General features: G+C 42.8%; 1 protein-coding gene across 1 annotated transcript in view; it reads right to left on the bottom strand.

Moving 5' to 3' along the window:
- Positions 1-1,933: 1,933 nt before the first annotated feature.
- The window catches only part of LOC311006642 (leukotriene A-4 hydrolase-like), a 139,945-nt gene continuing 115,551 nt past the window's right edge, over positions 1,934-26,327 (bottom strand). Inside the window, exon 20 of the mRNA XM_083999519.1 lies at positions 1,934-1,943. The gene's annotated coding sequence lies outside the window, so the exon portion shown is untranslated. The remainder of the gene's footprint in view (positions 1,944-26,327) is intronic.

Genomic DNA, 26,327 nt, shown 5'->3' with positions numbered 1-26,327 from the left:
TTCAGGTGCTGCATGGCGACCATGGGACTGGAGAGGTAGGTCAGCTGCACTCCCTGATCCAAAAGCAGTGAGTCCACTTCATCGATAATGACGCAGTGATAACCTCGGTCAGGTCTTACATCCTTCATCTCAAATATTTGGCGGAGGTGATCAGCTGCAAAGGCTTCGATCGTCCCGTAGACAATGTCCTTCTGGTAGCACTCTTTTCTCTCCTCATCTTCGACTTTATTCGTGTTTGTGTCGACAGTGATGTCAAAGTAGGAGTAGAACTCCTCCCATTCCTTAGCGTCTCGTTGACATAACACAGAAGAGCTGGACACCACATCTACTTTTTCACCTTTGAGTGCTCGCAGAGCCGCAAACATTGCAATGACACAAGATTTCCCCTCCCCCGTTCCCATCTCCAATAGCTTTCCATTGTCAGACAAGACCAGGAAGCACCAGCTTATCATCTGAGTGGCTCTGGGAAACCACTTCTCTTTAGCCTTTTTCAGGTGCACAGCGTTGCATAAGACTGCCAGGACACACTGAAGATCCTCTGTATCCATGCTTTGACTGCAAGACCTAGCCTCATCCACATCAGTGTGGTTTTTGATCTCCCCTGATTCAATCAGGTTCTTGACAGCCGTCACCACAGCGTAGGATTTCTGCAGTGTTTGCTCATCAATGTTTTCCATCTGCCGTATTTCATCAAAGAGACAATCAATGCTTTTTTTCCCCTCATCTCTTAAACTTTGCTCTAGATGTTGAATCAGATTCTTAGTTTCAGATGAAGTCAGAAGCATCAGGAGAGACTGGTTCTTCTCATCTGTCCACCGAGGAGACACCTGATATGTTTGCATCAGATGTAAAATCTTCATGATGGAGACACAGTCTCTATCGTGATGGTGATTGGTTAATGTTCCAAGCAGGTTTAAACCTTCTGCTGGTGACCAAAGCCCTTCTCGAACAATATTGGACATCATCTGGAAGAGGTCTTTGGTTTGCTCCGTTGAGGTCTGTAATTTCACTGTACAGTCAAGTAAACCCTCCAGACACAATCGGCCTCCCAGAAGTTCTGTGTTTCTCTCACCTTCTGCTTTTCCAGTGAACTCTGTCAGAAGATTCTCCAGAAGCCTCAGGACGTAGACCTCGCTGGTGGACAGTTCCTTTCCAGTACATCTTTTCAAGATGGTTATGATGTTACTGTCAGTGTCTGTGTGTTTGTTGAGCTGAGTGTGGAGAGCTTGAAAAAGAGCCTTCATGAATCTGTGTCTCAGCTCCACATCTTCCCTATGAAAACTACCCATAAGGTTTTGCAGGATCTCTGCTGCGCACATCAAGGCATCATTCTCCTTGAACCTCGACAGATCCAGATTGTTGAATGCACTGAGACTTCCTTCTTCTATCATAAATCCCCGGCTGATCTGTGAGTTCCCAGTTTCCAAGGCTTCTAAGCCGAAGTGGAGGTAATCAGACACAAAGTCATCAATGGTGCCGTACACTATGTCTGCACTGTAAACATCTCTTTGTGATGCATTTGTTTTCTTTGTGTTTGCTTTGATAGAAATCCCAAGGTGCTCATAGAAGTCAGACCAGTCCTCTATTTTCTCATGTGAGTTTTCATCAGGGCTCAGTACAATGTCCACTTTGTTTCCCATGCACACCTGCGAGGCCACTGACATTGCGATCACACATGGGTCTTCATCAATGCCAACTTGCTGTACCGGCCCATTTATTACAGGGAGAAACCAGCTACACCATGCCAGGATCTGTTCTGCTGTGGGCCACCAGTGTTTGGTGTTAGAAACTGCTTTGCAGAGCTGATTCGCAGAGTTCTGGATGTCATTTTCGTCCACGTTTGCACCTTTGAATGAATGTTTCTGGAAGGGTTCATCTTTTGGGGCATTTTCAGAATACCGTAGGACACCAATGACAATGTTTTTCATCATTTGAACAACAGAATCGTCCAGATTCTTTGTTATTTTTAGTTCTTCTAGAATTGAATCCAGATTGTTTTCATCTTGCTTCCTGAGAGTCTTTAGAAATTCAGGTAGGAACCTCTCAGGGCCAATAGAGTCAAGAGCCTGGATGAGGGAGTGTCCAGAGTCGTTTGTCCACTCTGGTGAGATGTTGTACACTTGTATCATCATGAGCACTTCTGTTATTTGAGCATCATCTTGGTATTTTTCTGACAGTGCTTTGAGCAGAGTCACTGCCTCTGTGCAGGTCCAATGGTTCGATTCCACCAGTTGGACAAGCATCTCCGTGGGTTCTAGATGGCTTTCTCTGCCTTTCAGGTATGTGAGTGTGGAAAGAAGCAGCTTCAAACACTGGACCTCTGCATCCAAAATGACCACAGAGGCCCTTTCAACTGCCCTCTGCAGCGAGGACATGAGGGTGCTGAGGAACTCAACCAGGTAGAGGTCGTCAGCAGAAAGGTCGCCCTCAGCCCATTGTTTGGCGATGAGAACTGCATCAGAGTCTTCACTGTCGTGGGTGTTGAGGAGGTGCACCAGGTTCAGGTACAGTGCTTGAGTCAGCAGGAGAGTCTCAGAAACATTGCATGCTGATTGGCTGATGGTTTCTACCAGTGACTGCACATGGTTGGACATGGTTTGCAGGGAGAGTCCCTCAGGGATTTCCAGGGACATGACACACAGCTCTGTGATGAACACCTGTGTGTGCTGCAGAGTGCTGAGTGACGGAGGATCATCGAGCCAATCCTTGAACAGGAACTCTTCCAGTGCACCTGTGATGCTCTCCAGCTGGTCGGCAGTCAGCTGGTCCAGACTCAGCTCTGACACAGGGATGCTGCATTTCAATGAGATGGTTTCCAGAAGCTGGTCTGTATCTGGTCCTTCATCGACCTCGTCCAGGTGGCTGACGAGGACTCGTCTCCTGCTCTGTTCAGCTTGGATCTGCTCTTCCTCTCGAGCCTCTCGCTGCTCTTTCGCCTGCTGTTCTGACTCTTTAAGTTTCTCTTCCATTGCTTTCTTGGCCTCTCTTTGTCTTTTTTCCTCCTGTCTCTTCACTTTATCTCTCTTTTCCGAATGAAAACAGTCTGCACATTTGTACTCATTATCACGACCTTTTACTCTGTAGTACTGTCCCTGATTGAAAATGTACACTTCCCTCCCTTCATAGTAGAAGCTGGTGAGATCTGAGAAAGATTTGCACGGGGGCAGGACTGTGTCACACCTGTAGCACCTGAGCCGGTCGCCCATGTTGCTCTCTGATGGTGCATTCCCCATGGTGGCTGACTTCTTTAGTGACAGTTACGTTCAGCCTGTTTCTGAGAGAGATAAATAAACAGATTAAACTTAATTGACATAACAGTCACTGTATTACCAGGTGGCAGGAACTGAAGCTACTGGGAGTTAAACCATTAACCTCGTAGATACAATTAGCTCATTGAACAGGCTGAACCAAAAAACAAGGTAACAATTAAAGCTGCTTTGCCGCAATGGTCAGGGCCGGGCAATTTAGGCAATTCTGAGTAACAAGAAACAGAACATGAAAACAACAAGAACATTTGACATTACAATGTTCATTTTGCATTAGCTAAGGTTTTCACTCACAACCTCTGACACTAAGAACCATCTCCTGCCTTATGGAGCTAATTGGCCACAGATAAGACTTGGTGTGTGGCTTCACAAATGGACTAAGCTAGTCACCATCGTGAAATTCTGTTATCAAGAGAAAAATCTGAAAATAAATATATTGTATCATGACAGCATGGAAATGTTGGTGATTTGTTTTTAACAATAAATGTTTTGCTCCATAAGTAAAAAAAAAAACAAAAAAAACAAACTGATGGCTAAAAATGCCACTCTTACACAGACTGCAATTGTTCCCTTGAGAGCAGAAATCAAAATGTTTTCAAAAATTCAGTTCTTGAGCAGCATAGGCTGCCTGGCCCCTAATTATCTAAACAAAATTTGACAGTTTTTCACAATTGTTAAAACACATTTTTTGAATCCTCCTGTCCTTTAGCATTTACTCTGAATTCATCAAACAAACTATACTAATAGGTAATGTGAAAAAAAATGTCATCATCATCCTGACATTGATCAATATGATGATGATGAAATTCTTTATTCAGTCAGTCTCATCACATAATAGCTACAAACATTATCGACAAGGTAGTGACTGAAAAGGTAATTAATTAATACAGAAACTCGACAGCAGGGCTATTCAACTATATTTTTGAGGGGGCCGATGTTGTTGGAGGGCTGTGGCCTGTGTGCCGGTCATTCTTCTGAGCTATCTTCTGTTATCATTTCATCGACAGTAAGGTCATTAGATTACCGGTGGTACTGATTAGGCCTACTCCTCTTAAAACTAGGCCAATAATGTTACAGTTCTTATTACTTTATTAGATTTAATTAGATTATCAGTTACAGTAGGCTAGTGATGTCTAGTTACTCCATTCCCTAAAAATAGACAGACCAACTTAATGGGAGGACTGGATGGCAGACTGGTTCATAGGAAGGGAGGGCAGACCAGCTTAATGGGAGGACTGGATGGCAGACTGGTTCATGGGAAGGGAGGACAGACCAGCTTAATGGGAGGACTGGATGGCAGACTGGTTCATAGGAAGGGAGGGCAGACCAGCTTAATGGGAGGACTGGATGGCAGACTGGTTCATGGGAAGAGAGGACAGACCAGCTTAATGGGAGGACTGGATGGCAGACTGGTTCATGGGAAGGGAGGACAGACCAGCTTAATGGGAGGACTGGATGGCAGACTGGTTCGTGGGAGGGGAGGGCAGGCCGGTCTAACAGCAGGGGAAAGGGGGGGTTAGGGGGCAATGCAGGCGGGGAGCAGGACAGGTAGTGTGGGTGAGAAGAGCGGAGTAGACCATGGAGATAGGAGCCCCGCCCATAATCAAGGCATTTTTTGAATTTCCACATGTCAGCCAAAACTGAGGGGCTTAGTTGCTCTTTAAGTGCAGCAAGTGTCTAAAAATGGGCATGTAGGCGACACTTTATAGGAGGGTCAAACATTTCTTTTGGTAAAAATATTGCACAATTTCTCTACTCTTTCTTTGCTCTTCACTTTTGATATTAGATTTTATGAAGAAAAAAAAAAAAAACTTGGAGGGACCGTTTTTATTTATTCATATTTTTATGATAATGATTATTCTTTTAATTTTTTTATTATTGGTTGATGGGTTATTAGGGTTTACAATGATAAAACGGTACAGTAAAGTAGACTGTACCTGTTGTCTTGTCTGAACACTGTGTTTTCCATTGGACAACTCAGCAGTGTTTCTATTTTGACCACTTAGTTCAAGATCTGACAACATTGTTCGGTTTTCAGCAGGTTGAACTATTCTGAGGTGATGGTTTGGTTTTGCAAAATAAATCAGAGATTTTGTGAATGAAGTGTGAGAAATGTGTGTTTTAACAATTGTGAAAAACTGTAAAGGATATTTTAGACTCACTGTTGGAGACTCACTCTAGTGGTCAGGAGAGGAACTGCACAGTCTTGTCAGATGTTGGAGCTCTGATCACCCTGTGACCACCAGAGCCAGGACCAGAACCAGGACCAGAACCAGGACCAGAACCAGGACCAGAACCAGGACCAGGACTAGGACCAGGACCAGAACTCTGTGGCGTCGGAGTCACAATGGTGCAGAGTGAGGCGTTCAGGGACAGTCACACTGAAACAGAGAATGAAGAACAAGCTGAAACCTGCTGTCTGGGCTGAGGGGAGGGGTCCTACCTGCTCAGACCTGAGCCTCAATTATAAGTGTATAAGTGGCGAATTCACAAAACGGGGCCTGAAAGTGGCGAATGTCACTTTCCACGCAAAGCTTGTGATAAGGGGAATTGGAGACACAGATGATGTGGTGGTGAACTGAAGTCAGATGATAGAAATGTAGAGTGAGAAGAACGATTATGTTTTTATTATCACATTTCATTTCTACCCGTATCATGTGTTAGATCCACGCTGCCACAGCTGCATAGAATAAAGCATCCAGTCCTAACATGGTGTAAATAACTAGATATATTCCTATGATACTGTGAACATATGATCAAGAGTCAATTCAATCTCAGCCAGGAATCATTCACACAATCGTTCCACTCTATTTTCTTGTTATCAGTCCTACTTAATGCTGTTCATCACAAAAACCGGCATAAAGAAAAGCATCATATTCATTCATTCTTCAGAATGTATTTCAGGATGGAGGATACCACTTACTGATTCAACTAATTAACAAAGTTTTATCGATCAGTCTAATCACTGTCAATATATAAATAAAGCGGTGGTGAGCCCCGTGCGTAATGCTGCACCACGGCACCGCTGGAGGAGAATAAGGAGGGAGACGGTCTTCAGTTTAGTTTAGTTTAGTTCAATTTAGTTTAATACGTTTATTGATGATAGATAGAGCAGCTAACACCCCCCGATTGTTATGAAACATTATTGAACATTATAACAGTGTACGCCTGTATTTATAGTAACACTCACAAACAATACAAACTCTAAGAAGTTTGAAAAGTCAATCAACTCACCAATCGCCATGGCAACAAGCTGAGAGGGGAGAACGTCTGGTCCGACCCAGGTCCCCGGTTCCTGTGCCGTTTGACATTCAGTTATATAGCCACCGGTCTGCAGAGGCCCCGCCCCTGTTTATTCACAGGAGCCAATCAGAAACAGACTCTCTGTAGCCTGAAGGGACCACCCCCTTCAAACTATCAAATCAAATCAACTTTATTTGTCCCATCAGGGGAAATTTGTCTTGGGCAAGGGAGTTGTGACAGCTGCCATGTAGTGACAGGGGATGTTTGTTGATCTCAGAAAAGTCTGAGATCAAAAGGGGGATTGTTGTGATATTTACAACCAAAATCATATATTGCTATAATGTTTGGGATATTGACATTTGCCTCAGACATATGATAAGCTCGTGACAATCAGTTTAACAATGAAGCATGTAATCAACTTTTCTATAATTGGGGTAATTACTGTGTTTTGCTCTTACAGCCCAGAGAATGACATACACATGACAGGGGAAGTAGCAGTTACACACGGGGACTGAGTGTACTGGTTGTTTGATAAACAACTGGGATATCTGGTCTTGGTACCTAGTGTAACTGTGATAGTCAGCTGAGATATCTGGTCTTGGTACCTAGTGTAACTGTGATAGTCAGCTGACGAATGCGGGGGGTGTGTGTCTTGTCCTTTTCTCTCTCTCTTGTCCCTTGTTTAATAGGAGCTACCAACAGCTGATCGGCGCTAAGCATGAGATTGGGGTCAGACACGAGGTCATGGCGTATGGACTCCAGCCAATGAGAATGCACATTACATCCTAACAAATAAAACATCAATTACATCATATCTTGCATTTATGTAATCAGTAACTATAAAACCGGGCAGGGACAGGAGACAGCATCAGACTTGGTGAACTGATGCTGCTGCGGCATGTTGGTCAGGGAAACTTAGTCTGGTCCGGAGCTCTGTACACCATCTCTTTTCCTAGTTGATTCTTTTATAAATAAATTTTGGAAAATTTTGTAATTGAACGTCTCCTGCGTACTTCATCAAACGAACACGCGAGTTCAAGGACTGGAACTCTTCAGCCTACATGTAAAACATCTATACACAATACATAATATACAATAAAAAACAATAACAAAGGCAAACATATCCAAGAGAAGAGCAAGAAAGAAAGTGAAGGTGCAATAAATAGAGTAAAATACTTATATTACAAGTACAAATAAAAACGTACTAAAAACTAAAAGAAAGAGCAAGGGATGTTGGTTTAAAGCCAGCAGGTCCTCCAGAGACCAGGACCAGGAGCCAGTGAAGAGAGACTCCAGTGAGGTGGTCTCTGGTTCTGGTTCAGTGTGCAGATGCAGCAGGTCTACAGTCTGGAGATGAAGGCACGCATGCTGGTTCCATTGTTGAAAGAGGCTGTTAATAATTTTTGTAGGACATTCAGGTTCAAGTTACTAAAAAACATAATTTTTTAAAGCAGAAGTCAGCGATCCGGTGGTTTTGTCTAACTTCCTGTCAGCAGATGGAGTAAGCAGCCCCCGCCCTCGTCCCTACGTCACCACATTCACGCGCATCCCTTGGCTGCACACACAGAGAGGACCGCCCCTTTATGCCGTTCTCTCTCCTCATTGGATACAGGTTGTAGGATACAAGGAAAGTTTTCTCCTGGGCTCAGAGCAGAGCAGAGTGACTGACAGACCCGTGTTTCAGACCAAACACTCTATAGAAGTGATTGCTGTCGGAAGATACAACTATTTAAGACTTATATTAACACAAACATTCACCTTACTTCTGCTTTAATTGATGACTATCTGTGACTCTGATTAATTGATTGATTTTAGTTTGAAGCTGTTTTTTATTTGGTCTGTTGTTACTAAATGAAATGTCACATCGTTACCCAGGCCTTGTGGAGCTGGGTGAGGTCGGCTGGGGGCGGGCCGCAGCCTGAGGGTCCAGAGTCATGGTGACAGTTGGATGATGATGATCGCCAGCAGCTTAGAGGATCTTTATTCTTTCAGAGCCGAACCGTCAGAACAAACAGGTTGGAGCAGCAACGAGTCGTCCTCACACGCTACTGTGTGTGACAGAGAGAGATTTGTGAAACCGATGTACACTATTGTGCGTTAATCGATGTACACCTATAGAGGGTATGCGTTTATGTCACGTTGCCTTTCATTGGGACTGAGTTGCAAAACGAATCTCTCTCATCGTGGTGAAGGAGCGGTGGACTCAGAGAAACCGGGTAAAACATGTAGTATCACAACAAACTGAGGTCAGAAGGACTCGACAATGATCCAGAACCCAAAACCATCTGGTCCACATGTAACGGAGGTCGGCGGGTAGAGTCACAGTCACGAGGTACCAGTGAGGAGAAGTGACAGCGTGTACTGAAGTTGAACTCACTCACCCAAAAAAGACGTGCTAACCAACTTGCCAAGTGGTCATTGACCTCTTGGTGAAACGGTTTGCATCGTCGTCCGCAGTGCAGGACACCGGTCACACACGCACACTGACATGTTGCCAGAAATCAACGAAGCTACAGCTGTTACTTTGGTCCCAACACTTAAACCTGAGCTGCTTCTATTCTGAAAAACTCTGACCAGTCAAACTGTAGGATGTTAGAGACTGATTCATCTGTCTAACCATCAGAACTATGACCCCTGAAACTGTAAACACAGCTGATCGATCAAAAAAAAAAATCACCGTTCGAGTGCGTTTACTTTCCGTCATTGAAAACTGGTTCTTGAATGTAACTCAGTCAAAGCAAGACGTGTCCTCCAGATGTTTTGCGGTTCTGTTGGGTCATCTATTCTGTACATGCTGACACAGTTAGACATATCAGACTTTAATGGACTTGGAGAAAATTGCGGCTCTGCCACTTTTTTTTTGTGATGTCACGTGCACTACCTCTATTGTGAGCTGCTTTTATTGATACTTTAACACTGATACCAGATGTTGAACAGCTGTTTGTCATCCATCACCTGAGAACACTGGACACCGTCTGGACCAGACCAGATACAACAGTCAGTTTGAATCTCAGACACACACACAGAGGAAAGGCAATTTGTCTTTTCAGTAGATCATAGTAAATCTACTTATAGTGGGGTCGTTTAAGGCTCAGTCATTTCAAATTGGTGTTAAAGTTTGGTTTTCACTTCTAAGTTGAAGTTTAGGGTCTATAGAACAATTTGAGTCCGAGTGTCAAACACACAGATAAAAAATGGCCTCTAGGGGGCGCCGCAAAATATGTAAACTGCTACAAGTTTTGATTAGATTAACCAAATTTAATATATGAGGTATGTATGGATTCAGAATTAAAAGGAGAAACTGGTATGCTAAGCATTTGGTGACCGATTAAAAATAAATACACTTTTAGGCCAAAATATTAAATGGACACAAGCGAAATTATGCTTTTTTAAAGATAAAGTCTGAAAATATCCTCACAGTTGCTAAGGAATTTTACTTATTGTTATTTCATTAAGTCAAGACTGTGTGGTGATTAAACTGAATTTGAAATGCTCATCACTCTTCTATTCTATGCCCTAGGGGGTGCCACAAAATGTTAGCCTGATGCATCAGCCGCTTATTTCATTACATTTCAAAAAGCGTCTGAACCTGAGCCATAGGGATTCGTTTGCTTCCGGGAGGCGGTTGCTTACATTTGCTTCAACTAATCGCTGCTGCTTGGTGGTCACGTGTGCTATACACCGGTTAAGCTCATAGGTTAATCTTGAGCGCTTGAGTTCAACGTCATCGCCTGCACTTACCCGTCTGTTCGCTGATTGGTCCGTCCGCTCTGGCGGACGGAGCAAACCGAAACGCATTGCTAGTGTCCTGACTACATTGTTGAGGCAAATGAAATTTGCCGGAACCAGTAGGCGGCGCTAGCCTGGCTAACAAAATGTAGTAACAGCCATAATCTTTGTATGTATGGATTTAGGATAAGGAGTAACTTTTTTCAATCCATCAAACAATCAATCAATCAATCAATCAATCAATCAATCAATCAATCAATCAATCAATCAATCAGGTCACAATCCAGCGTTCCAACATGTCCGGGGTCTCTGTGAGGCCAATTATGCTACCCATTCCTTTCACCCTTTTGTTGGCTTGCTCGTGTGCTTCTGAAAAATGCCGATTGCTGCGAGTTACTGTCCAATGTCCCTTTTCAAACTCTGCCCGGATACTATCTGGGAGACATTCCATGTCCTTTATAAAGACTGGAAGCCACCGGGCATAGTTATGATGGTCGAGAGCAAAGAACAGAGGAACAAGCTTCTGCAGGGTTGTGACCATGAGTTTGATCTTCCGTTCGCGTTGTGCTTGTATGAACATGAAGTTACTCTGTTGGTATACTCTGTTCCAAGTTGAAGTTTAGAACAGAACAGCGATGCAGAGAGAAAGCATGAAGAGGCATGGATGAATGCAGTAAATGACACCATCTATCTAAAAAAGCATTGGCCCTCCTGCCACTTTTTCATGACAAAGCAGCAACCCCAGAAATGATTCACCATGGAATGAACCTGGTGAAAAAAACACTGAGCACCTCAACCCACAAGTCCCTGTGATGGTAGTAGACCAACCCCTCTATGACTTTGCAAAAAAAATGCAGTGGACCTTCCCTGACATCTTCGGAGAAGACACGTTGGTGATGTTAGGTGGGCTCCACATTGAAATGGCTTTGTGGAGTACCATGGGAGATCTTCTGCGTGGATCTGGTCACAACCCTGCAGAAGCTTGTTCCTCTGTTCTTTGCTCTCGACCATCATATCTATGCCCGGTGGCTTCCAGTCTTTATAAAGGACATGGAATGTCTTGTTGTTTGTAGCGGAAGCTTCTCGAAGCTCCTCCCAGTTCGTCCAAATTTGATGAACCAGGAAGAGGAGCTTTGAGAAGCTTCTGCTACAAACAAGCTTGAAATATAGACTCATTTAATTTTTTTAGGGACAATTTCGCATTTCGGGGCTTCAATACAAGAGGGACATTACAGACGAGCAGCATGGAGGTATTTGGATGTTTTTTGGTGTGTCTTTTTGTTACGAAGACAGTTGGTATCTGTAAGTGCTGTTGTAATGGTGTTAGAATAATAATTCATAATTTCACGAAGTTGAATAATTTAGATCAAAATGTTAAATAAGTAAATTCATGTCTGTGTTAAAACATGGGTTAATTTAATAATATACTTTATAAGTTTGTTTCGGTGCTGTTGTGTTTCGGCCCGGAACCAATGTTTATTACCTGTGTGCGCTACGGCAGACTTATCGATGCTGCACTGTGATGCTGAACTGCTAAGCATGGCCAAAAAGCATGTCAAGAACCTCTCTTCATGAACAGCGGCTAACGAGGTATTTTTCTGTGTGTTAGAAGCACTTTGTTTATGTTTACACATCGCGACATTTATGCCTTTATTTACTTCATGTATAATCTTCGTTGTGAGCTGATATATTTGTATATTTGTGTTAACAGTTCTCACGGCATAATGGAATAATGACCTAAGTGCAAAAGGCATACGAAATGATTCGAATGATGGAGAAGACAAATAAATGCCAGTAAGAACAGAACCGTGTGTGTGTCGTGACGAGAGCTACAGTGAGAACTCGCCTGCTCAACACGGGTAGGAGAGATGAAAGGAACAACACCGCGGCGAGCGTCCAGACCGTCCAGCGCTTCCAGAGTATCCAGCGCATTCGGCGCATCAGAGAAGTGAAGCCCCCCCCCCCCCCCCCCCCCCTTCTTCAAAATAAAAACATTGTCGGCGTAGCAACAAGAAGCAACGGGAATAAGACTGTGTCGAAAGTGCAACTTTTCAAGGCAAAGCCAGCAAGTGCTCCGCCAGTCTTCAAGTCAAAGTGGTGTGAGAAGTGGCTCAACATTAAAGCTGCAATCAAGGACTCAGGTCTATTAACCTTGCAAACTACAGCCTACATGTTTTGGGAAGACTCTGATGTGAAGATATCGTTGATGATTGCCAAAAGGGTTAAAGGTAGAAAGTGATATCATTCTAAGTGAAGATTAAGAATTAAGTATTTTGTGTTTCATTATAACAAAGGTTAAAGGGACATTATAAGCTGAAACTAAAAGTGTGAAAATCTATATGTTTATCGAAAGTAATTAAGTTTAAAGGGATCTGCTTATGTGAAATCTCATATTAGCTGATGCATTTAAACCATTTTTGATATATTCCCTCTTTAATCAAGGTTTATGCCTAGACATTTGTGTTTGAATATTTATCCAAATATTTTCACTTGTTCTATTTGAAGCAAACTATAGGTTTGATAAGTTGCTAATGCTAAAAGGTTCTTTAATGCCATTTGTATTTAGAAATTGAGTTAAGCAGACTCACATGGTTTGCATACAGTGATTAGGAATCTTGGTGGCTATTAATATTTAAACTTGCCATACCTTGTAACACATAGTCCCATAGAAATTCAAGTCAGTACATCACACATTACATAGTCATTTAAGCTATCTCAAAATGTCTGACACAAACACTGAGTCCTGCCATAAAAATACAGGATCACCTGCTGAACCTGAAGTCACAAGTGAATCAGCAGAAGTAGAAAGGCTACGAAGAAGTGAAAGAGTTCGAACCCTAACAGAAAAGGGAAAGGAACTTGAAGAAGAAAAACTAAAGACCTTACAACGTCGATTCAAAATCATCTACGAGAAGTGGAGGTATTATGCAAGAGTAGGCAAGGAAACATTGTCTTACACAGCCTCAGAAGATGATTTAAATGAGCTCATTGATGGTATTAAAGATACATGTTCTGAAGTTAAAGCTATATATGAAGAGTTACGTAGAGTGCAATCACCTGAACCAGATGTGCGACGAAAGGTTGACACATGTGTATCGCTCTCAGATCACATTATTCTCAGAGCACAAAGACAACTGTCAGGACATCCAGGAGAGGAAGTGGAAGAACCTTGGCCTGATTTTGGATCAATTCTAAATTCCACAAGTTCTCGATCAAGGTCTCATCAATCAAAGCATAGTTTTGCTAGCTCTAGTATCCTCTCAGTCAAAAGAAATGAAGCCAAAGCTGAAGCTGCAGCTGCTCAAGAAGTTCTGGCAGTGTTAGATGAGCAAGACAAAGAAACAACAGAACTACAAAGACTAGAGGCAGAAGATAAAGAACGACTAGCACAGTTTGAATCTGAGAAGCTAGCCAGACAACAAGCAATCCAAGAAAGGCGCAGAAAGCTTGACCGCCTAGAAGAAGTAAAGAAGCTAAATGCTGCAAGAGCTCGAGCAAAGGTCTATGATCAAGCTGGAAACTGCGGAACACTGGACCTACTGAACGATGTTGAACCAGCAGTAGAATTTAAAGTTTTTGACCCCAAGAATCCATCATTCATTCCTCAGTCTCAACCAGTCATACCCCCAACCCTTCATGCTTCCAGTTCACCTTTCATTCCACAATCTCAGCCAGTCATAACCCAAGCCCTACATGCCTCAAGCCCCCCATTTGTTCCCCAGTTCCCACCAAACGCAAATCAAGCTCGCTCCTCAGCCCTGCAGCCCGCATCACAGGTTCCAGTGACTCAACCACACATGGTACAGGTGCAGAATAGCTCCAATGTTACTTTAGTCAGTGCACTAGCAGAAGCTATTAGTGCCAGTCGTCTCCCAACACCAGAGCCTGCAGTATTTACTGGAGATCCTTTGAAGTTTAATGATTGGCGACTGTCATTTGTAACATTAATTGACAGGAAAAATATTCCCAAGAACGAAAAATTGTATTACCTAAGACAGTATCTAGGTGGCACTGCAAAGAAGGCTGTGGAAGGATTTTTCCTACTAGGCACAGAAGCAGCATATGACTCAGCCTGGCAACTTTTGGAAAAACGCTTTGGAGACCCATTCATAATAGGGAAGTCCTTCAGAGATAAGTTGCATGGATGGCCAAAAATAAGCTCAAAAGATGGCTCTGAGTTAAGAGAATTCGCAGACTTCCTTCAGAGTTGCGAAGCTGCAATGCCTCACATCAAAACATTAGAAGTTCTAAATGACTGCAATGAAAGTCAAAAAATTCTATTGAAACTGCCAGACTGGTTGGTGTCCAGTTGGAACCGCAAGGTGATGGAAAGCAGACTAGCAAATGCTAGATACCCATCATTCAAAGAGTTGGTCGGCTTCCTGTCAAAGGAAGCAGATCTCGCTTGTGATCCCATCTCATCCATTCAAGCAGTCAAGAGGATAGAGGGAGAAAGACAAAGACAGCGTGGTCAAACTATTCAAGCAAAGACACTGTCCACGAACACAGCACAACACAATATTCCATCATGTGACTTCTGCAAAAGAACAGGACATGTCCTTGCCAACTGTAGGAAGTTCTGTGAAAGGACAGTTCAAGATCGTGTTAAGTTTGTGCAGACAGAAAAGCTTTGCTTCGGGTGCTTGAAGACAGGTCATCACTCAAGAAGCTGTGACAACAGAAGTACATGTGAAAGATGTCAGAAAAAACATCCAACATGTTTACATGTTGACAAGTTTTCAGAACGTCAAACTTTCGTATCTCCAAAGGGAGACAACAACTTAAAGGACAAAGCAGTCACCAAAGAAACAGTTTCGACAGGAACTACTAATAGAGTGATGCAAGCAGGCCTAAGCACACAGACATCCTCAGTCGTGCCGGTCTGGGTCTCATCCATAACTCAGCCTGACCAAGAAATTCTGGTCTATGCTCTACTAGACACGCAGAGCGATACAACTTTCATTCTGGATGAAGTGGCTCGTGACCTCAACACAAGGAAGGAGAATGTTTGTTTGCGGCTGTCTACGATGTCTAACAGGTCAACAGACATACCTTGTCAAAAACTAACAAATTTGCAAGTCAGAGGATATAACCTAGACAAAAGAATCGCACTGCCATCACTTTTCACGAGGGAGTTCATTCCAGCAGACAGGGAGCATATCCCAACTTCCCAGACAGCTCAAAAGTGGCCTCACTTAGAACAACTAGTCGACAAGATCCCACCACCATTAGACTGTGAAGTAGGCCTTCTAATTGGTTATAACTGTCAGCAAGCCCTTCTTCCTAGGGAGATCCTGTCTGGTGAAGAAGAGATCCCTATGCTCAGCGCACAGATCTTGGCTGGAGCATCATTGGTTGCTTTAGTGCAACAAGTGATTGCAGTGATGCAATAGGAACAAGCCACAGAGTCATAGTGCATCAAGTGACACCAATCATGCAACCTTCATTAGCATTAAGAAGAGAAGTGCACTTTGTATGTAAAACTTATGTCAAGGAAATCAATCCAACAGACATAATCAAGGCTCTTGAATTTGATTTCACAGAACACACCACCGATGACAAACTGGTTTCACAGGAAGACCTTCTCTTTTTGTCAAAGGTGAAGGAAGGTATCAGGCAGAAGGAAGATGGCTATTTTGAACTCCCACTTCCTTTCAAGACAGACAAACCTGATCTTCCAGACAACAAACTCTGTGCAGTCCACAGACTCTCCGCTTTGGAACGACGACTAAGGAAGAATGAACAGTATTACAAAGATTATGTCCATTTCATGAATGACATAATCAGTCGAGGAGATGCTGAGAAAGTTCCACAAGATGAACTTGAGAACCAACCGGCCTGGTATATTCCGCACCACGGAGTTTATCATCCCCATAAACCTGGGAAAATCCGTGTGGTTTTCGACTGTTCAGCACGCTTTAAAGATACCTCTCTGAATGATAATCTCTTAACTGGACCAGACCTAACTAACACATTAGTTGGAGTCCTATGCAGATTCAGAAAGGAGCCAATAGCCATAATGTGCGACGTTGAAAGGATGTTTCACCAGTTTCATGTGGCAAAGGAACATCAAGACTACCTAAGGTTCCTCTGGTGGGACAACGGTGATCTGAATTCCAAACCCTCAGTGTACCGGATGAAGGTGCACCTTTTCGGGGCAGCTTCATCCCCTGGTTGCTCCAACTTCGGATTTAAACATCTGGCATCTCAGGGTCTTGGAAGGTTCAGTGAAGAGTCCATCAAGTTCATACAACGAAGCTTTTATGTAGATGATGGCTTAATAAGTGTAAACTCACCAGGTGAAGCCACACACCTGATTGAGGAGTCAAGAGCTTTGTGTAGAACAGGAAATCTTCGGCTGCACAAGTTCGTATCCAATAACAAAGAAGTACTTGCCACAATACCACCTGAAGAATGTGTGCAAACCAAGGATCTAGACATGGCCTTAGGAGAACTTCATATCGAGCGAGCACTTGGGGTTCAGTGGTGCGTTGAAGCAGATGAATTTCAGTTCAGGGTAGTGGTAAAGGAGAACCCACTGACAAGAAGAGGGGTTCTCTCGACCGTTGCATCTGTTTATGACCCTTTAGGGTTTGTAGCTCCTTTCATACTAGTTGGCAAACAGATCCTCCAGGAACTATGCAGAGACAAAGTGAGCTGGGATGAAGATCTCCCTGAACACATTCTGCAAAGATGGGAGTTATGGCTTAAAGATCTGCCTCATTTGGCTGCCCTGAAGATCCCAAGAAGCTATTGTCCATCAAACTTTGGAAAGGTCAAGCAATATGAGCTTCACAACTTCTCAGATGCAAGCTTCAATGGATATGGTGCATGCTCGTACCTCCGAGCAACAAGCGAAACTGGACAGATCAGTTGCTCACTTGTCTTGGGGAAGGCGAGGGTAGCCCCAACCAAATTAACGACCATCCCGAGGCTTGAACTGTCATCAGCTGTCACTTCAGTCCGTAATGGCGAGGTCATTAAGAAGGAGCTTGAGATAAAAAATCTGCAAGAGTATTACTGGACTGACTCAATGGTGGTTCTTGGTTATGTGAACAACGATGCTAAGAGATTTCACACGTTTGTCGCTAACCGGATTCAGCGCATAAGATCCAACACTAACCCTGAGCAGTGGCGACATGTTAGCTCTGAAAATAACCCAGCCGACTGCGCCTCAAGAGGGCTAAGTGGGGTTCAGCTGAAAGAGTCTAACTGGCTGCGAGGACCAAACTTTCTGTGGCAGCAGCATCTTCCATCTCAAGAGGAGATGGTGGGAGAAATCGAAACAACTGACCCTGAGCTTCGCAAATCCTACGTTCAGGCAGTAAAGACGAAAGAAGAAAGGTCAGTGGTGAATCGTCTCACTAAATTCTCTGACTGGTCTAGAGCAGTGAAAGCTGTCGCTAGGCTTAAGAGACTTGTCAGAGAGTTTAAAGGCTTTCAGCCAAGAACAAATGAAGCAACTAATCTTGAAGAACGAAGAGAAGCAGAAATCTTTATTATCAGGTTGGTGCAAGAAGACTCTTTCGCTGAAGCTATACAAAAACTAAAGCTCCAGAAAGAATACCCTCGGAGCAAACACAACAAGTTACATCAGTTGAATGCTTTCCTAGATGAAAATAACATTCTCAGGGTGGGAGGACGCCTATCCAAAGCAGCTTTACACCATGATGTGAGGCACCCTGCAATACTTCCAAAGAAATCTCATGTGTCATCCTTGCTTGTTAAACATCATCACGAGCGGGTCTTTCACCAAGGAAGAGGTATGACAATGAACACATTGCGTGCAAATGGGATATGGATCATAGGATGTGGAAATGTGGTCTCCTCACACATTTACAGATGTGTAACATGTAGGAGATACAGAAGAACGACTGAAGTTCAGCAAATGGCAGATCTGCCAGAAGAGAGAACTGAGGCATCTCCTCCCTTCACTTATTGTGGTCTTGATTGTTTTGGCCCTTTCATTGTAAAGGAAGGAAGAAAGGAGTTAAAACGATATGGATTGGTGTTTACCTGTTTGTGCTGCAGAGCAGTGCATATAGAGTTACTAGACGACTTAACAACAGATGCTTTCATGAATGCACTAAGAACATTCATATCCATCAGAGGACCTGTGCGCCAACTGAGATGCGATCAGGGAACAAATTTTGTAGGCGCCAGGAGAGTGCTTTCTGAGCTATTAAAGGGACTGGATCAAGAACAGCAAAGAAAGTTTGGATGTGAATTTGTAATGAATGTTCCATCAGCAAGTCATATGGGCGGCATTTGGGAACGTCAAATCCGAACGATTCGAAGCATTCTTACAGTCATGCTCGACAAATCTGCAAGCAGACTCGACACCACAACTTTGAGGACATTTTTGTATGAAACAATGGCTGTAATCAACAGTAGGCCACTCAGTGTTGAACATCTTCACGATCCAACTGGTCCAGAACCTCTCACACCTAATCATATATTGACCATGAAGTCATCAGTTATTCTGCCTCCACCTGGAAGGTTCTGTGCAGAAGATCTCTATCTGAGTAAAAGGTGGAGAAGAGTACAGTTTCTGGCCAATGAATTTTGGCAAAGATGGAAACGGGAATACCTGCTAAATCTCCAACAAAGGCAGAAGTGGCAAAGAAAATCACGAAACTCACAAGTAAATGACATAGTGATCCTGCAAGATGACAACTCACCAAGAAACGAATGGAAGCTTGGCAAGGTCGTGGAAGTCCAGCCCAGCACAGATGGTATGGTGAGAAAGCTGAAGCTACTTGTCAGTGACACTACATTTGAGAAAGGAAAACTACATACCAGAGTTACTCACCTTGAACGGCCCATCCACAAAGTAGTTACGTTAATAGAGGCCAGCTAAGTCATACACATAACTTCACATTCATACAGACTCATTCATTCATTTACACACTCTTTTCTCTTACTAATTTTGTCTTTGAAATCCCTCATTTCAAGTTAATGAGTAATTTGGTGGGAGTGTAAGTGCTGTTGTAATGGTGTTAGAATAATAATTCATAATTTCACGAAGTTGAATAATTTAGATCAAAATGTTAAATAAGTAAATTCATGTCTGTGTTAAAACATGGGTTAATTTAATAATATACTTTATAAGTTTGTTTCGGTGCTGTTGTGTTTCGGCCCGGAACCAATGTTTATTACCTGTGTGCGCTACGGCAGACTTATCGATGCTGCACTGTGATGCTGAACTGCTAAGCATGGCCAAAAAGCATGTCAAGAACCTCTCTTCATGAACAGCGGCTAACGAGGTATTTTTCTGTGTGTTAGAAGCACTTTGTTTATGTTTACACATCGCGACATTTATGCCTTTATTTACTTCATGTATAATCTTCGTTGTGAGCTGATATATTTGTATATTTGTGTTAACAGTTCTCACGGCATAATGGAATAATGACCTAAGTGCAAAAGGCATACGAAATGATTCGAATGATGGAGAAGACAAATAAATGCCAGTAAGAACAGAACCGTGTGTGTGTCGTGACGAGAGCTACAGTATCCATTTGCAACTGTCATATGGACATGCACTGCTACGCCGAGACCCCCTGTAACTCAGAGAAGCCACGGAGGACTCTGAAACTTCTCAATTTCAATTTTGGGTGAACTATCCCTTCAATTGATGACTATCTGTGACTCTGATTAATTGATTGATTTGAGTCTGAAGCAGTTTTTTATTTGGTCTGTTGTTACTAAATGAAATGTCACATCGTTACCCAGGCCTTGTGGAGCTGGGTGAGGTCGGCTGGGGGCGGGCCGCAGCCTGAGGGTCCAGAGTCACGGTGACAGTTGGATGATGATGATCGCCATGACAACCAGCAGCTTAGAGGATCTTTATTCTTTCAAAGCCGAACCGTCAGAACAAACAGGTTGGAGCAGCAACGAGTCGTCCTCACACGCTACTGTGTGTGACAGAGAGAGATTTGTGTAACCGATGTACACTATTGTGCGTTAATCGATGTACACCTATGCGTTTATGTCCCGTTGCCTTTCATTGGGACTGAGTTGCAAAACAAACCAACAATAAGACACAGCTGTGAACAATTCTGCAGTCTAAGAACACGTTCATGAATAGATCGACCTTGTGGTTGCAGAGATATACTCATTTTATTATGGATATGCAATTTTCGAGAAAAGGCCTAAAAAATAGGCCTGGTTCTATTCGCTTAACACTAAAGATATTATTTGCTACTTTGCTCATCCAAAAGATTGCGCTCTTGATGAACTTCATCATTATTTATGCAAAATTCTCTCTCTTTAACTCTTTAAATCTCTAAACAAGAAGTAATTATGATAAAGTTTTTCCCTGAAACCTCGGACTAACTTTTTATTTATAACTACCTTGTCCTGTTTTATTTTTTTCTATGTAGATATTGTTTCAAAATTTGAGCATGATGACAAATCAGTTTGCTTCATAATAAACCTCATGATTCTAAAAGGAAAATAGCACAGGAAGTCCCTTCCTAACTTTAATGTCTTCACATAAAGTTAAAGTTAGTTAAAGATACTTTATTAATGTCTGTATAAAAACCTTGTCACTGATGCTAAACAAGAAAAGTGAACGCACACTATTATACACATCTGCATCCATCCACATGCACTTTATCTATTTAAACTTGCACTTGCACTTTAAAAACTGGCACATTATAGAACTCATGCTGACATGCACTTTATGTACAGTATATGTATGAATGTTTTGATGTGAACCACTGTATAATTCTTTGTGTATTTTCTGTCTGTTTGTTTATTACCTGCCAAGGGACTGCGGATGTAAATTAGCAGCTGCTAACACCCGTACTGAAGTTCATTAATGTGTATTGTCCATTTTAAATAAATACATAAAAATGAATCAAATATGTTCTTGAAGTCATTTTCACTTACTTACCCCAGAATAAGAAGTGTTTTATCTATATATTTATTTTTGCTTTATTACATACACAATATATATATTACAGTATTACATATATATTACAGTATTTTTATATATTTTATTCCTTATATTTTATTCCCATTATCTGCCGCTGTCTGTTCTATGAACATTCTGACTGTTTGAACTTTTTCAATTGTGAAATAAAGATTTTCATTGAAGAAAAAAAAAATCTAGCCACAACCCAGATGCCCAGATGTCTGCACTTCATCAGGAAGAGCTGCAGGTTCCACGGTGAGTCCACTTCCTGTTTCTGCTCTGATGTCACTGACAGGAAACACACCTGGACCTGGAGCTGGATTGGTCCAGCTTCTTAGAGTCGCTCCTGACGACGCTAAGAGGCGACTTCTGGTCTGAAGCTGCAGTTAAAGGTCGGTTATCAGGCGTCACTTCCATGAGTCCATAGGGACGACCAATCACTGAAGAGAATCCTTTATCTAAGGAAATAGAAATATCATCTAAATGGCCAATGGGAGTTTATATTCAACCGTACTCTGATAATTATCTACAAAATACTGTATACACATTGGGAATGAATCATGAATAAATATTTCCTAATCTTTCCCATACTGAATTAATGATTAATGATTATGGCAAGAATCGTTTCCTTTGTGAAGCAGTAAATTTGGCACAAATACTCTAAATGTCTAAATGTCTCAGAACATTCAATATGGCGGCCATTTTTCAAGATTCCCTTATAGGTTTTGTACCAATATCTCCAATATCAGCATGAAATTATCAAAATAAATTCATTTGGGTCTGAAGCAGCGTTTTTCAAACTGTGTATGCGCCTTCCACTGGGGGGCGCCAGAGTTTTTAAAGAGGGGAGCGAGCTGAGAAAAAAACTGTAGATGTTGAAACAAAAGGTGAGTGAAGTGTCACATACACACAGGGATGAATGAATGAGTAATTACATTTGCAATTATACTGCAATATGATAAAACACAATTTTGTAAAACACTGCAGGCTGCGGTTGAGTTGAGTTGAGTTGAGGACTTTATTTGTCTGAATCTCTTCTGAAATTTCTCATAACAAAAAAAACATTACAAAATATAACACAATATGACACCAAACAAACACCAGACAATAACAAAAACATTAGAGAAATATAACAGGAGACAAACGTCAGGCGTGTGACGTGCTGACCCAACTGAGTCAACATGTTAAAGGGATAGTTCAACATTTAGCCAAATTGGCCCATTGCCATAACCCCTATAGTCAGGGAAATTCATGTAAAACCACTGATGCACGTTGCCTTCAGGGACAGTTTTTCATCATCAGTCTCTGTATTTCCCTCTAAAACAACTCTGTGTGGTAACGTTGTGTTATTATCTCATAGCGTGGTGAATGTGCAGCTCACAACTTGTCCACCAGAGCGTTGTGGAGTTGTTGGATTGTGTATTTGATGAGTTTGATGAGGGAAACCAAGAAATCCCATAATAAGCCTCCGTAGCGTAGCTCTGAGCAGCTCACAGCTCTGCTCCGCCGTTCTAAAAATAGCTTGCACCGACAATTAAAGGTAACGAACCTACTGCTATGACTATAGGGATTATGGTGATGGGCCAATTTGACTAAATGTTGAACTATCCCTTTAACAGACTGAGGAATAAAAGAGTTCCTCAGTCAGTCTAGCTAGAAGGAATCTGTATCTCCTGTTGGATGGACCAGATGTGTCCAGATGTGTCGCCTCCTCGCTCCAGTCTTCACGCTGCAGTTCAGTGTGAAGTCCAGCAGGGGGCAGCAACGACCTGTCAGTCTGATCTTCTGCTGCTTCTCAACAAACCAACTGTCACAGACGTTGTGTTTTATGTAACTTTGTTTAAAAAATCAGGGATTCATCTGACAAAAAGTGCATAAAAACATTTTTTTTAAAAAGTAAGAATAATAAATAAAATGTTATATTTATGGGTAGGTCTGAAGTTGCTGAACAGATTTGATGTGTTGAAAGTGAAAAAAAATATTCATAGCCTTTATGAGATTTTTATTGCAACTTTTTTGAATAAATGCTAATTACTCCAAAAATAATAATGCATCAAAATCAATGTTTTTATTAATTATTGACATATTCACAGCTCTAATAACCTCATATGGAGTGATCCACTCTGCACCTCATTTTTCGAAAATATTGAATTTTCTTTGTTTTTTTCTCATTAAAAAAGTGCATAAAAACATTTTAAAAATTAATAAAACAAAGAATTAAGACAAATATTCTTGGAAAGATTTTGAGTTTTTGCAGTGTTCAGACCAGCAGCTGGAGACCAGGTCCACATCTGGAGACCTGGCAAGGCAAGGCATCTTTATTTCTATAGCGCATTTCATACCAAGGCAACTCAATGTGCTTTACATAAAGATAAAACATTAAAAAAAGAAGCATAAGACAGAATAAAAACAAAAAAATCACTAAAAACAGATAAAAGTAAAAGAAAAGAAAATAGATAAAGTTTTAAGTTCTCAGCTATAAGCATGTGAAAAGAGAAATGTGTTTAACCTGGATTTTAAAGGGATAGTTCAACATTTTTGAAAATTGGCCCATCGCCATGATCCCCCTAGTAATAGCAGTAGGTTCGTTACCTTTAATTGTTGGTCCAAGCTGCTTTTAGATCGGGGGAGAAGAATACCGAGCGGCGCAGCTACACTACGGAGGCTAATGGAATTTCTTGGTTTTGCTCATCAAACTCAGCAAATACACAACCAAAAAACTCAAAAACGCTGTGGTGGACAAGTTGTGACCTGCACATTCACCACGCTATGAGATAATAGCGGAAAGTTAAGAGAAGTGAAGCAAATACTCGGAACTACTTTCTTCAGTGAACCACTGGTCGGAGGGACACAGTGTGCGCACCTCAGCCAGTGCCGTAGTATACGGACGTATCTGCAGTAAACAGGCGCTTTTGAAATCACTCCGCCGAGCAGCCGTCTAGAGTGTAAAGTCCGACTTTGCCTCTAAAACAACTCCATCTCGCAACTTTCCGCTATTATCTCATAGCGTGGTGAATGTGCAGGTCACAACTTGTCCACCACAGCGTTTTTGAGTTTTTTGGTTGTGTATTTGCTGAGTTTGATGAGCAAAACCAAGAAATTCCATTAGCCTCCGTAGTGTAGCTGCGCCGCTCGGTATTCTTCTCCCCCGATCTAAAAGCAGCTTGGACCAACAATTAAAGGTAACGAACCTACTGCTATTACTAGGGGGATCATGGCGATGGGCCAATTTTCAAAAATGTTGAACTATCCCTTTAAAGTGCTGACAGTTGGGGCTGATCTCAGTTCTGCTGGTAGTTTGTTCCACTTGTGAGCAGCATCACAGCTAAATACTGCTTCACCATGTTTGAACGTCCACATCTGGAGACCAGGTCCACATCTGGAGACCCGGTCCACATCTGGAGACCAGGTCCAGCTGGAGGTTTACACGTGTATCTGTGGTTCTGGATCTGAAGCTTCAATAAAATCTCTTTGGTCCATAACGAAGTCTCTGTCTGAATTCATCTTTGTTTAGTATCTGAACCAGAGAACTGGGTCCAGAAGAACCGGGTCCTACATGCTGGTTGTCTCCATGACAACGTGTTCCTGATGTTCAGGTGTTCTGGTCGCAGCTTTAATTAGAATGAATTTCATTTCATTTCATTTCTTTATTTATTGAATTGGGACAGTGCACATTCATCAACACTGACGCATTAAGCATCAGTGTAAATGTGCCGGACTTTGCAGCCGCAGTCCCAAGGCAGGTTTCTAAAAAAACATAAACACAGAAGACTTTAAAACCTTGTGACGACATCATAAAGTCACACAGTGGACAATTACAAGACAGAACACAGACAGACAATATCAAGGCAAAACAGACGCAGACAAACAAAATAAGAACAGACAACTTTAACCCACAGTTAAAGAACAATATACCATACACGCCCCGGGAACAGACATCACATTAAACTGTATTTAAGCTGTATGAGTATGTCTGATTCTGGTTCTGGTTTCAGGTCCAGTGTCTGAGAGTCAAACCGACCTGGGACCAGAACCCTCTCTGACGTCACCAGAACCCTCTCTGACGTCACCAGAACCCTCGGTCCACGGCTCTGACGTCAGGATTTAGATCCAGAACCAGGTTCAGGTTCATGTTCACGGACCGGATCAGTCCTGACTCTCATCCTGCAGACCCGGTCCGTGTGTGTGTGTGTGTGTGTGTGTGTGTGTGTGTGTGTGTGTGTGTGTGTGTGTGTGTGTGTGTGTGTGTGTGTACGCACGCGCGGAGGGAGACAACAAGAAGATCTGGACCCGGTGATGCTGATGCTGAGCACGCGGCGCCGGTTCGGACTGGTACCGTCACCAGACCGCTGATCCGGATCAGCACCGCGCCCAGCAGGAGGAGAGAGGAAGAGGAGGAGAGGAAGAGGAGGAGGAGGAGGAGGAGGAGAGGAAGACTGCGGACAGAGGGGGAGGAAGGTGGATCTGCAGGGAGCGCGCCGCGCGGCTGTGGAGAGGCGTGACGCGCTGCACCGCATCCAGGATGGCAGGTAGGTCCCGGTCCTGGTTCTGGTCCTGGTTCTGATCCGGCAGACTGAAGCGTTAGCACGGCTCGGCTAGGCTCGGCTCGGGGAACTGCGGCGGATGCAGCGACACCGACGCGGAGCTCCGGTGATGCGGCCGCTGCCTCCGCATCACCGGAGCTCCGTGTCGGTGTCACTGCTGCAGAATGTGGGGGAATAACCCTTTAATAACCCTTTAAAGGTAAATTATCAGTGTGTTTCCTGTGGTTGATGTGATGATGATGGAGACTCTCCGGGGCTCAGACCGGGGCTCGGACCGGGGCTCAGACCGTCCTGTAGCCGCGGACGGAGCCTGTTGAGCGGCAGCGGAGCGGCGCTCCTCCCGCTGACAGGCCGCGGTTCTCTGTCCGACCAGGGCCGTTGCTAGGAATTCTGGGCCCCCTGAAAGAATACTAAAGTGGGCCCCCTACACCCTACACCCTGACTTTCCCACGTTTTTTTCTTAGACTATGTATGTGTTATCATTTTTTATGTAGCCTACCTTGTTTTGATGCTAATGCAGCGTTACTATGAGTATCAGTCAGGGTCTTATGCAGAACTAGAGAATCAGCCGGTGCATATTCTCATTTGTCCAGGTCATAGTATTTCAAATGAGGTTAAATCGAAGGA

Source organism: Trachurus trachurus (genome assembly GCF_905171665.1).
Source record: "Trachurus trachurus genome assembly, chromosome: 23".
Taxonomy (NCBI): domain Eukaryota; kingdom Metazoa; phylum Chordata; class Actinopteri; order Carangiformes; family Carangidae; genus Trachurus; species Trachurus trachurus.
This window is presented reverse-complemented; position numbering and strand designations above follow the sequence as displayed.